General features: G+C 42.3%; 1 protein-coding gene across 1 annotated transcript in view; it reads right to left on the reverse strand.

Moving 5' to 3' along the window:
* Positions 1 to 10,460, reverse strand: part of TANC1 (tetratricopeptide repeat, ankyrin repeat and coiled-coil containing 1) — a 259,647-nt gene extending 249,187 nt beyond the window's left edge. Inside the window, 1 exon segment of the mRNA XM_078147021.1 lies at positions 10,297 to 10,460. The gene's annotated coding sequence lies outside the window, so the exon portion shown is untranslated.
* Between the last annotated feature and the right edge of the window lie 1,369 nt (positions 10,461 to 11,829).

Consider the following 11,829-nt stretch of genomic DNA (forward strand, 5'->3'; position numbering starts at 1 on the left):
AAAACAAAAAATCCTAAGTGATAAACACTATAACTATATTATTATCCCCACTTCACAGATAAGAAAACCAAGTCTCAGGTCATTTGAATGATATACCTCTATCACAGTTAAGTGTCAGAGGCAGAATTTTCATTTCAAGTTCAATGTTCTCTCTACTACAAGAGGACAAGACTGGTTATAATGTTTCTTTATATTTAAGTGTGAGGCTACGTCATCGGATGTGACAATGAAGCTCACCAGCACCTCCAAGTTATTGAACTATAGTATTCCGCCCCTTCACAACGGAAAGAAAAAAGGCCCCAGTCTTTCCAAACACTAAGTGCCATGATACTATTCTTCCATAAACACTATATACATCCACCTCTCTCTTTCTATATATCATTTGTGTGCCAGCATTACTGCCCTCTATCTGTCTCAAATGTTAGCCCCCAAGGGACAGGCAACTATGCCCTTGGCTCATCTCCATAGAGCTTTTCTTCAAGAGTAAAGTACAATCAGTGGGTGCTCAATAAACATTAATAATTGATGGTGCTAATTCAAACTATAAAGCACTCCAGGCTAGCTGTCACCTTGCATTCTGGGAACAAATGCAGAACCACACGCTCCCTGCAGTGATGAATCTAAAAAGCAGAGTCATGGGTGTAGCATCAACCTACTTCAAGGTTTTATAGCTGTAAGAGCTCCTCTCTGCCCAGGAATGGAGTGAGTGACTCCTTCCACAAAAAAGCTAGCTGGGCATGTGTCAATTTCCTTTGTTGGAATATAATGATTTATTAAAAAGGAAGGCTTCAGGGGTGAAGGAGGGGGGAAAGGAGGAGTGAGTGTTAGTGGTTAGTGTTTAGACTGGGGGGGAGAAAAGAGCCTTCAAAGATACATTTCTTAAAAGTCACAGAAGAAAGCAGAGGGAAGTTGAGAACAGGAAACAGACAAGCAGGACAGCTTTGTTGCTATTACATTATATATTTTAAAAAACAACTAAAAAGTTTCCATTTTCATTTGCAATCCTCTTTTTTGTTCTCTGTGTATTAAAATGTTTATGTGTGATGCTTTTTTGTTAGGTAAATAATTTTTTGTTTTTGTTTTTGTTGTTTGGCTAGGCAATGGAGTTAAGTGACTTGCCCAAGGTCACACAGCTAGTAAGTGTTAAGTGTTTGAGGCTGCATTTGAACTCAGGTCCTCCTGAGTCCAGGGTCAGCGTTCTATCTACTGTACCACCTAGAGGTACATATTTTTTTTTTTAATTTAAAATGATTGTTGGGAAAGAAGACCCCAGGTGAATAAGGGGCAGAAATATTCTCCCAAATGAAGAGCCTACACTGAATTTCCCACATTCGGTCTCACCATCCACCACTATCTAACCAGAATGAACCCTCAATGTATCCTTTCCATGATTTTAAGTAACTAATTTTTTTTCAGAGAAGGATAAAACACAAAAAAATGTTAATCCAAGTTCCTAAAAGTAAATTAGTCCTAGAAAGGCCCCTGCCTACACATTAATAGTACAAATTGCTTTAACCTAATCTAATGCTATCAGCCAAGCGGCTTCTTCTTTGCTGACCACCTGCTAATCAGTAGTCTTCAATGTCAAGATGAATGAAAGGATTTTTTTTAATTACTTCAGTACTTTCTAGTAAGAAGCCTTTGCACTAACTTAACTGAAACAGCCAGACTCTATTCTAATGTAATTTAATGTAAATTTACAATTCATGTTAAACACCTCAATAAGAAAGTGTAAGACTCAAATTTCAATCTAAAGGACTTCACATAGACAAAGTCATTTCAAACACAGATAGACTTCATTTCCCTAAAATGACCATCTAAGTAAAGGGAAAAGTCAAAAGATTTGACAGGCAGTTCTCAAAAGAAGCTATCCAAGTTATCACCAGCCATATAAAAAAAAATGCTCCAAATCACTAAGAATTTAAAGAAAAGTACAGCGATTCTGAGGTTCCAACCTCATGTCCATCAGATTGGCAAAAATATCAAAAAAACAAAATGACCCTAGGAGGGGCTATAAGAAAACAGGTACACTCTGATGCATTATTGGTAGACCTGTGAATTCTAATCCAGCAATTTTGAAATTCAGCTCACAAAGTCACTACATACCATGTGGCTCAGCTATATCCTTCAAGACATCAAAGAAAGAGGAAAAGAATCCACAGGTACAAAAATATTTCTAGAGGCTCTTTATGTAGAGGCAAAGAACTGGAAGCTAAGGGAGTGTCCATCAGTTGGGGAAAGGCTGAACAAATTATGAATGCAATACCACTGTGCTCTGAGAAATGACAAAAGGGATGAATACAGAAAAGGCTGGGAAGATTTCTATGATCTGATGCAGAGTGAAGGGAGTAGAACAGGGAGGACAATATATACGATAAGGAATACAGTAATAATACTGTAAATGTAACCAACTTTGAAAGACTTAAGAAATTTGATCAATACACTGAGCAAACAGGATTCCACAGGACTAATGCTACTCACCTCCTGACAGAAGAGATGGGTTCAAAATGTAGAATGAGACATTCATTTTCAGTTATGGACAAAATGGAAATGAATTTGTTTTGCTTGATTTATGCATATTTGTAATCAGGATTTTATTTTTATGTTTTTCTTTTAAATTGGGGAGCAGAGTGAAAGGAAGAGAAAATAAAATGCTTGTTAATTGAAAAAGAAAAAGTAAGTGAATTAGGGAGGATAAGACAAACTTCTCAGTACAGTTAACTACTGGTAAGTCCTGAGCCTTGATAAGAGATGGAGAAGACATCTAAAAGTAAGAAGAAAGAACAGTCTCACAGCATAATGGAAAGATAGCCTACAAAAAAAAGTGGGTTCTGGGGCAGCTAGGTGGTACAGTGGATACAGCACCAACTCTGAATTCAGGAGAACCTGAGCTCTCTGGCCTCAGACACTTGACACTTACTAGCTGTGTGACCCTAGGCAAGTCACTTAACTCTGATTGCCTCAAAAGAAAAAAAAATTAAAAAACAAAGGAAATTGAGTTCTAATTCTAAAAAATATCTAGCTTTCTAAGCTTGAATAGTCATTTCATCTTTCTGAGTCTCATTTTCTTTAGCTGTAAAATGAGAGGGTTGGGCACAAAGGACTTAGAATTGGAGACAAAACGGTGCCTTGGAATGAGGTCTTGACATGGAGTCTGAGAACCTGAGTTCAAATTCCCACTCTGCTATTTGCTACCTATGTTACCTAGGGCAAATCACAGGTCTCAAGTTCCATATCTGCAAAATGAGGACTTTAGACTAAACTTTTCTGAGGTCCCCTTCCAGCCCTATAACTCTGGGTTCTGGTTAAGAACATGATCTCTAACCCCACTACTCACAACTCTTTGACTGATGAGAGGAGGGGCATGAGACATGCTGAATCAATCAGCCTGGGAACTGTGGCTGAGGGTAACTTTACCCATAGCTACAACAGCTGGACACATTTCACCTGAAAAATCTCCCCTATCCTAACTGTCAAAATATGTGGGTAGAAATTCTTCCCCCTGGTGGGGGAGGGACACTCCTGCCCAACCCTCAACAAAGGAGGCAAAATCCTCTCCTGGAATATCATCCCATAGCCATTTACCATGATAGCCTACTCCCACCAGAGTTACAGCTCTTCTGAAGTTTCTGCAAATCCTTACTTCCCCATCACTTTATTAAAGTCCAAACGAAGATTTTCGTTGTTGTTCAGTCATTTCAGTCATGTCCAACTCTTCCTGACCCCATTTAGGGTTTTTGTGGCAAAGATACCGAAGTGGTTTGCCATTTCCTTCTCCAGCTCATTTTACAGATGAGGAACAGGAAGCATACAAGGTTAAGTGACTTGCCCAGGGTCACACAGCTAGTACATGTCTGAGGCTGAATTTGAACTCAGGTCTTTCTAAACCCAGGCCTGGTTCTCTAACCAAAATGCCCAAAATGAAGACTAACACTACTCTACTTTGTCCCCTCTAGCATCCTAATAATAATGACATTTCTTTAACACACTAAACATCATAAAATCATTGATACAGGACTGGAAGGAATCTTAGAAGTTGTATAGACCAATGTTCTCTCTTTAGTTTTTCCAGAGGGAGAAAGGAGGCTGAAGGAAGTAAGTGGGGAATGTATCATGTACAGTGGAAAGGGCAATGGATTCAAACTCCGAAGACCCAAGTTCAAATGTCAGCCCTGTAGCTTACTACCTGTGTAACTCTGGGCAAGTCATTTTAACTCAATAAACATTTATTAAGTGCCTATTGTGTGCCAGGCACTGTGCTAAGTAAGCAGTAACCTACTTGGCTTCAATTTCCTTATCTACAAAAAGACAGGATGTGGCATAGATGGGCTTCTAGCGTCTCTTCCAGCTCCACATCTATCTTTTTGTGGTGGCAAATAACTGGAAACTAAGGGGGTACTCACCAACTGGGCTGGGGAGGAACAAATTATGGCCTCTGAACATAACAGAATATTATTGTGCCATGAGAAATGGTGAAAGAAACAGTTTCTGAGAAAATTAGGAAGAGCTGTATGAAATGCCTCAAGTGAAGTAAACAGAACAGGAGAGTAATTTATACAACAGCGACATTTTAAAAACCACAACAACAAAAACTCTGAAGAAGTACAAACCATCCATCTCCTCGAAGTGAAAGGGAATAAGCATTTATAAACGTGCCAGGCATTATGTTAAGCATTTTCCAAATATTATTTCATTTGATCCTCACAACAACCTCAGCAAGTAGGTACTTTTATGTTAGTATCCCTATTTTACAGCTGAGGAAACTGAGGCAAACAGTAGTTCAATGACTTACTCAGAATCACACAGCTACTACGCCGTCTGAGATTAAATCTAAACTCAGATCATCTTTCTGACTCCAGGTCTAGAATTCTATTCACTGAGCCACGTAGCTGACGCAAAATCTCCTCAAAGAGAGAAGGCACTACATACGCAGAGTAAGACACACACTTTTTAGAAGAGTCAACGAGGGATTTTGTTTTGTTTGACTATACATATATGTCACAAGAGTTTTGCCTTTCCTTTTTTTCCCCCTAGTGGTGAAAGGAAGTGAGACAGAAAATAAATGCTTTGCTAATGGAAAAAATAAAATTTTAAAAAGAATATAAAAAAATAACATAAAGCCTAAGTCTTTAACTGATGAAGGGTACAAGAAACAGCTAATATAAAGATCATTAAACTAGATGGTCTCTGAGCTCCTAGCTTTAAATCGATGATCCTAAGATCCAATGAAGTCAATGATTTACCCAAGGTGACACAGTTAGTAAATGCCACAAGCAATGAACTTTTAAATTCATGGCATTTTCTACTGCAACAGAATCTGGAAGGTTTACAAAGCACCTCCTCCAATGATCCTATTAGGTAAGCAAAGCAAGTGTTCCTCTCCCCATTTCACAGATGAAGAAATGGGAGGCATAGGGAGGTTAACTGACTTGCCCAGAGGTCACAAACCTATTATAGCATTCATCAGAGCCAAGGCTCAATCTCAGTCTTCTTTCAATTACAGCAAGCTTCATAAAGTCCTCAACCATTTTTTAAAAATACGTTATACTCTATATTCAATATTATCCCAACACAACAAAATGAGAGGGCTTTCAGGTTTGGTGGGGACTTCCTGATTTTCTCCTAGTCAATAGGTATTTTTTCAGCAGCCACAGTAAGTATATAACACTATCTTCACTTTAAAACAAGATTTCATCTGAAAATTTAAAATTTATAAATAAGAAACCCTCTCAGCAGTGCATGACATGGACAGTGTTCAGACCTAAGAGGGCCTAAAACTTTCCACATGACTTCATTCTAGGACCTTTTAAAAAATCCGTAAGTGCTTCAAGATGAGTGTCAAACTGCACTTAAGGCCCCTTAAAGTTCATAAATAGACAAGTCGACTGTAGCAAAATCATTTGGGGATGGCTTGCTAAGGAAAAATGGGTCACCAGCAACTTGTCACTTCTCTATCATTAGTCCAATGGCATAAAAGAAAGATTTAACAAGGCCAGGGCTCCAGAAGCACAGTTATCCAGACATCAGTAAGCAGCACACAGGAAAGACAGTACAGAAATAGGATGTTCATCCAGGCTTTGCAATTAGGCTCAAAGATACCAAGATGAAAGGCAAAAGATGTGCAAGACTTTTTTTCTTAAAAGAGGTGTGGGATTGGAGAAGTAATTATCTTAGGAATGCTGCCTAGGTTACAATGATGGAAGGGAAGGAAGGTAGGAAAGAAAGAGGAAAGGAAAGACAGAAAGAAGGAAGCAAGAGGAAGAGGAAGAGAGAGAGGAAAGAAGGGAGGAAGGAAAAGAGAAAGTGAAGAAGGAAGGTAGAGAGGGAAGAAAGGAAGAGAGAAAAAAGGGAAAAAAGAAAGGGAAAAGAAAGAGAAGGAAGGGAGGGAGAAAGAGAAAAAAAGGAAAGAAGGAAGGTTGTCAAATATATAATTATTAGTTCTAAACAGATGATTTTATCTGGGATATGAGCTCAGAAAGTCAATTTCTGAAACTCCTTTTAAAAAAAAGTTGTTTTTTTTAAATTTTGCTCTGGTTTTTAATTCCTGATGAAGCCCGGCTGTTAACTCCTGTTCTCTTAAGAGAAGCAGTACAAATGTAAATAAAAAAATGCTATGAGAAACTGTCACGGATTAGCCTTAGCGCCTGGCTCTCAGGCTCTGGCCCACTCTCACTGCAACAATATACAATTCAGATTAAAAATCTAGAAGGTCTCTTCTAGCCCCAGCCCTGGTGGTCAACCATCTAGCCACATTTTACAGGTAAGGAAACCAGGGCACAGAAAAGTTACAGAGATTAAGGTGCTTAGTGGCAAAGTTTGGATCAGAATTCAGATGCTCTGACTCCAAATCTCATGTTCCATTACAATTATAGCTCATTTTACATAGCCCTGGACCATCTACAAAGTCCTTTTTCACAAAACTATAGCATGAGGTAAGTAATTACCCATATTTTACAGATACAGAAACTGAGGCTCTGAGAATTAAATTATTTGCTCAAGTTTACACAACTTCTTTGGAGGATGGATCACTTCATTCTTTGTAATCGCAGAAGCCAAACTCAGTGCCTGGCAAACACTAGGTACTTAATAAATGCTTGTTTTCGATAAAAGCTGCCAGGAGGGGACACTAAGTATAGTAAATCCAATTTTCACCTCTCTTCTAATATAATTTTGGGATTAGAAAGGGATTTAAGAGATCACAGAACTTTAGGCTGTAAGAGACCTCAGAGATCATGCAGCCTCAATCCCCTCTTTTGACCAATGAAGAAACTGAGGCACAGAACAGTTAAGTGACTTCTCTAAGATTTGAACCCATATCATGACTCCAAAACCAGTGTTATTTCCTGAACATCACCATCTAGGCCAAGCCCTTTCATTTACAGCAAAGAGCCAGAGACAGGCGAACTGACTTTCCTCCAAGGTCACACAACTAGTTCTGGTCATGTGTGCCTTTTGGTGCCTTTTTTTTAATTAGGAAAAAGGATGGGAAAGAAACTGCTTTTTACTAGTTTTACAGATGAAAAAAAAAATCTGGAAACAAAACCAGCACTACTCACCTAATTAAATGAACAAACAAACAAAAAGCTTTTGGCTAGCTTCTGCATTCACGAATTTACCCCTTTAACTTCTCAATTAAACTGAACTTTGGAAAGGTTAAAAAAAAAAAAAGCTACTTTCTAAGACCTTCAAAGTCCATTTGTAACCCAGACAAAACCTTAACAATTGAATTAGAAATGTATAATGGAAACACTGACATAATGTTAACCTCCGGCTATGCTAGCAGGCGTAATTATACTATGGATTACAGCTCTCTAGTTACTGGGATGCTAGTTTTAGTGCTTCCCTGGGAGATGAAGTATTAATCAGTAACACTTTACTCAGAAGATGATGCACAAAAATGAACAATTTAATCAAGATTACTTCACTGTCCTTAAAATTATGCCCTCAGATCACCAATATCACAAAGCTGCAATGGCACCAAATAAATGAGTGTGGTTAGACCAACAAAATGTTCCTTCCCTACAGGCTGTTATGGGAAGCTGAGCAAGGCTGGCTATGAAAAAAATTATGTTTGTGCTGTACAATGAACAGAAATAATACTTTGGACATTCTAGAGCTTAACCAAACCAGAGAAAGCAGGAAATCTACCACTTCTAACTACCAGCAAAATTTAAGTTTGTTGCATCACATTTGCAAGGCCAGGTCACTTAAAGAAAACCTTAAATTTATTTTTGGACTTTCCTGACTTCATTACAAGTCACTGACACTATTTCCCATCCTTTATTGTCAAATCACAGGAGTCAGGAAGCCCTGGAATGGGATCACTTGGCAGGTGAGTAACTGGACTAACACTGGGCGGAAACACTGAAGGATGTCAGATACCATATTTATTTCCTTTACTTCTGAATACTTTTAATTTTAAAACCACCGGAATATAATTACAAAAGCACTCTGGCTGACACCCACCAAGCATTCTGGCTCACACAGAAACTTTGCACAGAAATCAGCACACTCGGTGCAATCTCCTCGCAAGGCTCATGAGTAAAACGTTCAAAATACTCTAATGAACACCTCTCAGCCACCCATAAATTCTTTCATTCCCAGCAATCAAAAAAGGCAGCTGTTAAAGGCCAAAAATCTCCTGACTTTTCCAGTAGCTGGGCTGACACGACTCTGCCAGATGGGGAAGCCTTTACTTACTCCTGCCTCTGTAACTAGTGATATGCGCCCCTCCCCCCCTTGCTTATAGTGCCACCCTGGCAAACATAAGGATGATACAGGAAAAGAAAAGCCAGCACACAAACATCCCTCTTTCCTAGGGCATCCTCCTCCCCCACTAGCCCACCAAAAAAGAAAATCAATACACTAGCCTCAGTGACAAAAGCCAGTTCCTAAATCCTTTCTTCAAAGGTTTTGAATTAGGCACCTCCTTTCAGCAGGGGAGTCTGAGGGATACTCTGAGCAAAACTCGTTCACTGCTGCGTCCTCCAGTTTTCAACTAAAGGTGATGGAGCGTTCTGTGTCAGTCAAGTTCAGGATTAAAGCGGACTAATTGCCCAAGGCCCTTTTCTGCTCTCAAAGTTAAGAAATTTGGAGTTTGCAGATAACCTCCAATGACATCATTCCAGGTACTGCCATTTATGCTCCTAAGTATCAACAAAGGTGAGAGTGGGGGTGGATGACTACGGTTAGGTTCCCGGGCAGATTCTCGCCACTCCTAGTGGCTATCAATCACCACATTTCCGGGCAGAAGTCTAGCATAATAAAACAAGTAAACTTTTAAAGATAATTAGACTTTTTTGATCTACAGAGAGCACCCAACGCTTGAAGCTTGGAGTTTCCTTTCTAGGCTTAAATTCTGGAATGCCCCACTCCAGGGAAACCGTGCCCCTGCCTAGACCTCGAGGTCAATACCTTTAATCTCCCCAAGAGATGATTTACACAGTGACATTAAATTAGGAAAAGAAATGCACTTCTCCGAGAGTGGTGTAGACACACTCTTGACACAATTCTTTTCCTTTATCCAAGCCAAACCATCCTTATCCTACACAGTACAAAAGAAAAAAGGGAGGGGGGAAGAGAGTAGTTGGGAGGAGGGAGATGGGAAGGTTGTCATATTGTTTCTTTAAAAGTTGGAGACTTTCTAAAGGGAATGTGGTTTACATGACCATCTATTTCCCTTCAATACTTGCCCTTCCAGCTTAGAGACCCCTACCACTCTCGTTGCCAACGCCCCTGCGCGTCTTCCTTTCCCCAATCTAGCGGTGCCAGGTACCCTTTTCCTCCCACCTCCTCTGTAGCCGCCTTCCCACCACCTTCCCCCGCCCCAGGTACCAGGCGCAGCCCAGGCCCTTGCCAAGCCTGGGGGCAACAGAACAGGGAAGAGAAAAAAGAACCCTGAGCATGGGGCGGATAAAGTGCCTCAGGAGAGTGACCCCAGACTTCTACAGCCCCAGGGGCATTCCCACCAGCCCCGCAGCTGGCCTAGCACGGCCGGGGCAGGGCGGGGCAGGGCAGGGCTGGGGAGGGAAGAGAAGGAAAAAGGGCGGACTTGCTGCTCAGACCTGAGGCCCCGCGGAGCGCCCAACATGTCCGAGCCTATTCCCCAACAGCTGGGAACGGTGGGGTGTAAAGAGAAAGGTGGGGGGCGGCGAGAGAAACTTTCCCACGCCATCCTTCCTTCCACCCTACACACAGCTCGTACTGCTGCCCACACCCCGGGAATTTAAAAAAAAATCATCCTTAGAAGCCAGTCCCGTCGCTGCTCCCCATGCGCCTTGGACTGCGCCAAGTTACCTGCCGCTGGGAAAGTTTCCAGCTCCTCCGGGGCGCTCGCTCCCCAAGGCGCACGGCTCAGCGGTCCCGGCGTGCGCGCTCAGCGCAGCGCCCAGCCCAGCTCCGCAGCACCCCGGCCGCCCCCCGCCGCCTCTGCCCCGCTGCTGCTGGGGCTGCTGCCACTGCCACTGCTCCTCCTCCTCCTCCTCCTCCTCCTCTTCCTCCTCCTCCTCCTCCAGCCGCTCCCGGGGCTGCTACTGCCAGGCGGCTGCTGCGAGCCGGGTCTCCCCGCCTAGCAGGGCCAACACCGGGGCCTCATTGGCAGCGCTAATCCCCGCCCTTGCGCGTTTTCCCGAAGGCACCTTCCTCCATCCCCTCCTCCTGCCCTGCTCCCCCAGCCTCCTTCTCCCCTCCTCCTCCTTCTCGTCCTTCCCCTCTCTCTCGGTGTCTATTTGCAGAACGGACCGGCTGGGGCGCTGCGGGAGCAGCGCTAAATTGACGCTGCGCGCGTTGCCCTTTCTCCCCCACCTCCTCTAATCCTTGCTCACCAGTTACTCTCAGATTCAGAGTCCCAGCTTAAGAAAAGGAGTTTGTCCTTATAGGTCTGAGTTTTCCCAAGGAATGGGAGTGAGGGTGGAATAGGCAAGAGGGTAATCTTGTCTTCCTTCCTCCTCCTTCAAATCAATAAAGGGATCCGGCTCTCTCCTCTCCCCCACCATCACCTCCACCCCCGGTCTGGCTGCCTTTTGGAAACAACCAAGGAAAACATATGGGAGCAATTAGACGAGCAGAAGTTTTTGGTTGTTGGGTTATTTTTTATTTTATTTATTTAAAAAAAAATTCTTTTTATTCTTGCCCGTTTGTTTCCTCTGCTCGTTGGATTAGTTCTTCCTTTCCCTTTGCAAAAGGCTGTGGCTGGGGGTGGCTTCCCTGAGGTCCCTGAGGCGGTGCAAGAGTCGGGTCGGCAAGATCACTTCCCTGCTGTTCAACCTCTACAGAAACAATGCCGAGCACGCAGATAACGAGGTGGCTGACTGGCCAGACCCGTGCTTTCCCCCAAGCTTTCCTTGTCTCCGTCAGTTCCGTTCCCTTGGGAATGACTTAGGGCCCCCCGAGGTGCAGCTATGTCGAATGCAATCGCTGTCTATTAACACTATAGAATTTAGGAATTCAGAGTTTTTAAAACATTATTATTTTGGATTATAATTGTAAATCAAATAACTGGCGGTTCAAAATGTGTTCACCTGTACAGAAGAAAGTGCAACAGGCTTTAGTGCTAGCTACCCTGAGTTCGAATGCCAGCTTCGTATCTAGTTGTCTTGGGCAAACCACTTAACTTCTCACCTGTGGAACGAGGAACTGGATGACGTCCCTAGTTCCTTTCCTTTTCTAAATCCATTTCCCCTAAATTTAGTGAATAAGGAGCAGGTCCCTTAGTCAGGAAGACCTGGGTTTAACTCTTGCCTCTGACACATACGGGCTTGGTGACACTGAGAATCTCTTAACTTCTCAGTAGCCCAGACACTCTGATTAAACATTGCAAGAAAGATGCTG

The sequence above is a fragment of the Phascolarctos cinereus genome, unplaced genomic scaffold, assembly GCF_003287225.1.
Source record: "Phascolarctos cinereus isolate Bilbo 61053 unplaced genomic scaffold, phaCin_HiC Scaffold_726;HRSCAF=1367, whole genome shotgun sequence".
Taxonomy (NCBI): domain Eukaryota; kingdom Metazoa; phylum Chordata; class Mammalia; order Diprotodontia; family Phascolarctidae; genus Phascolarctos; species Phascolarctos cinereus.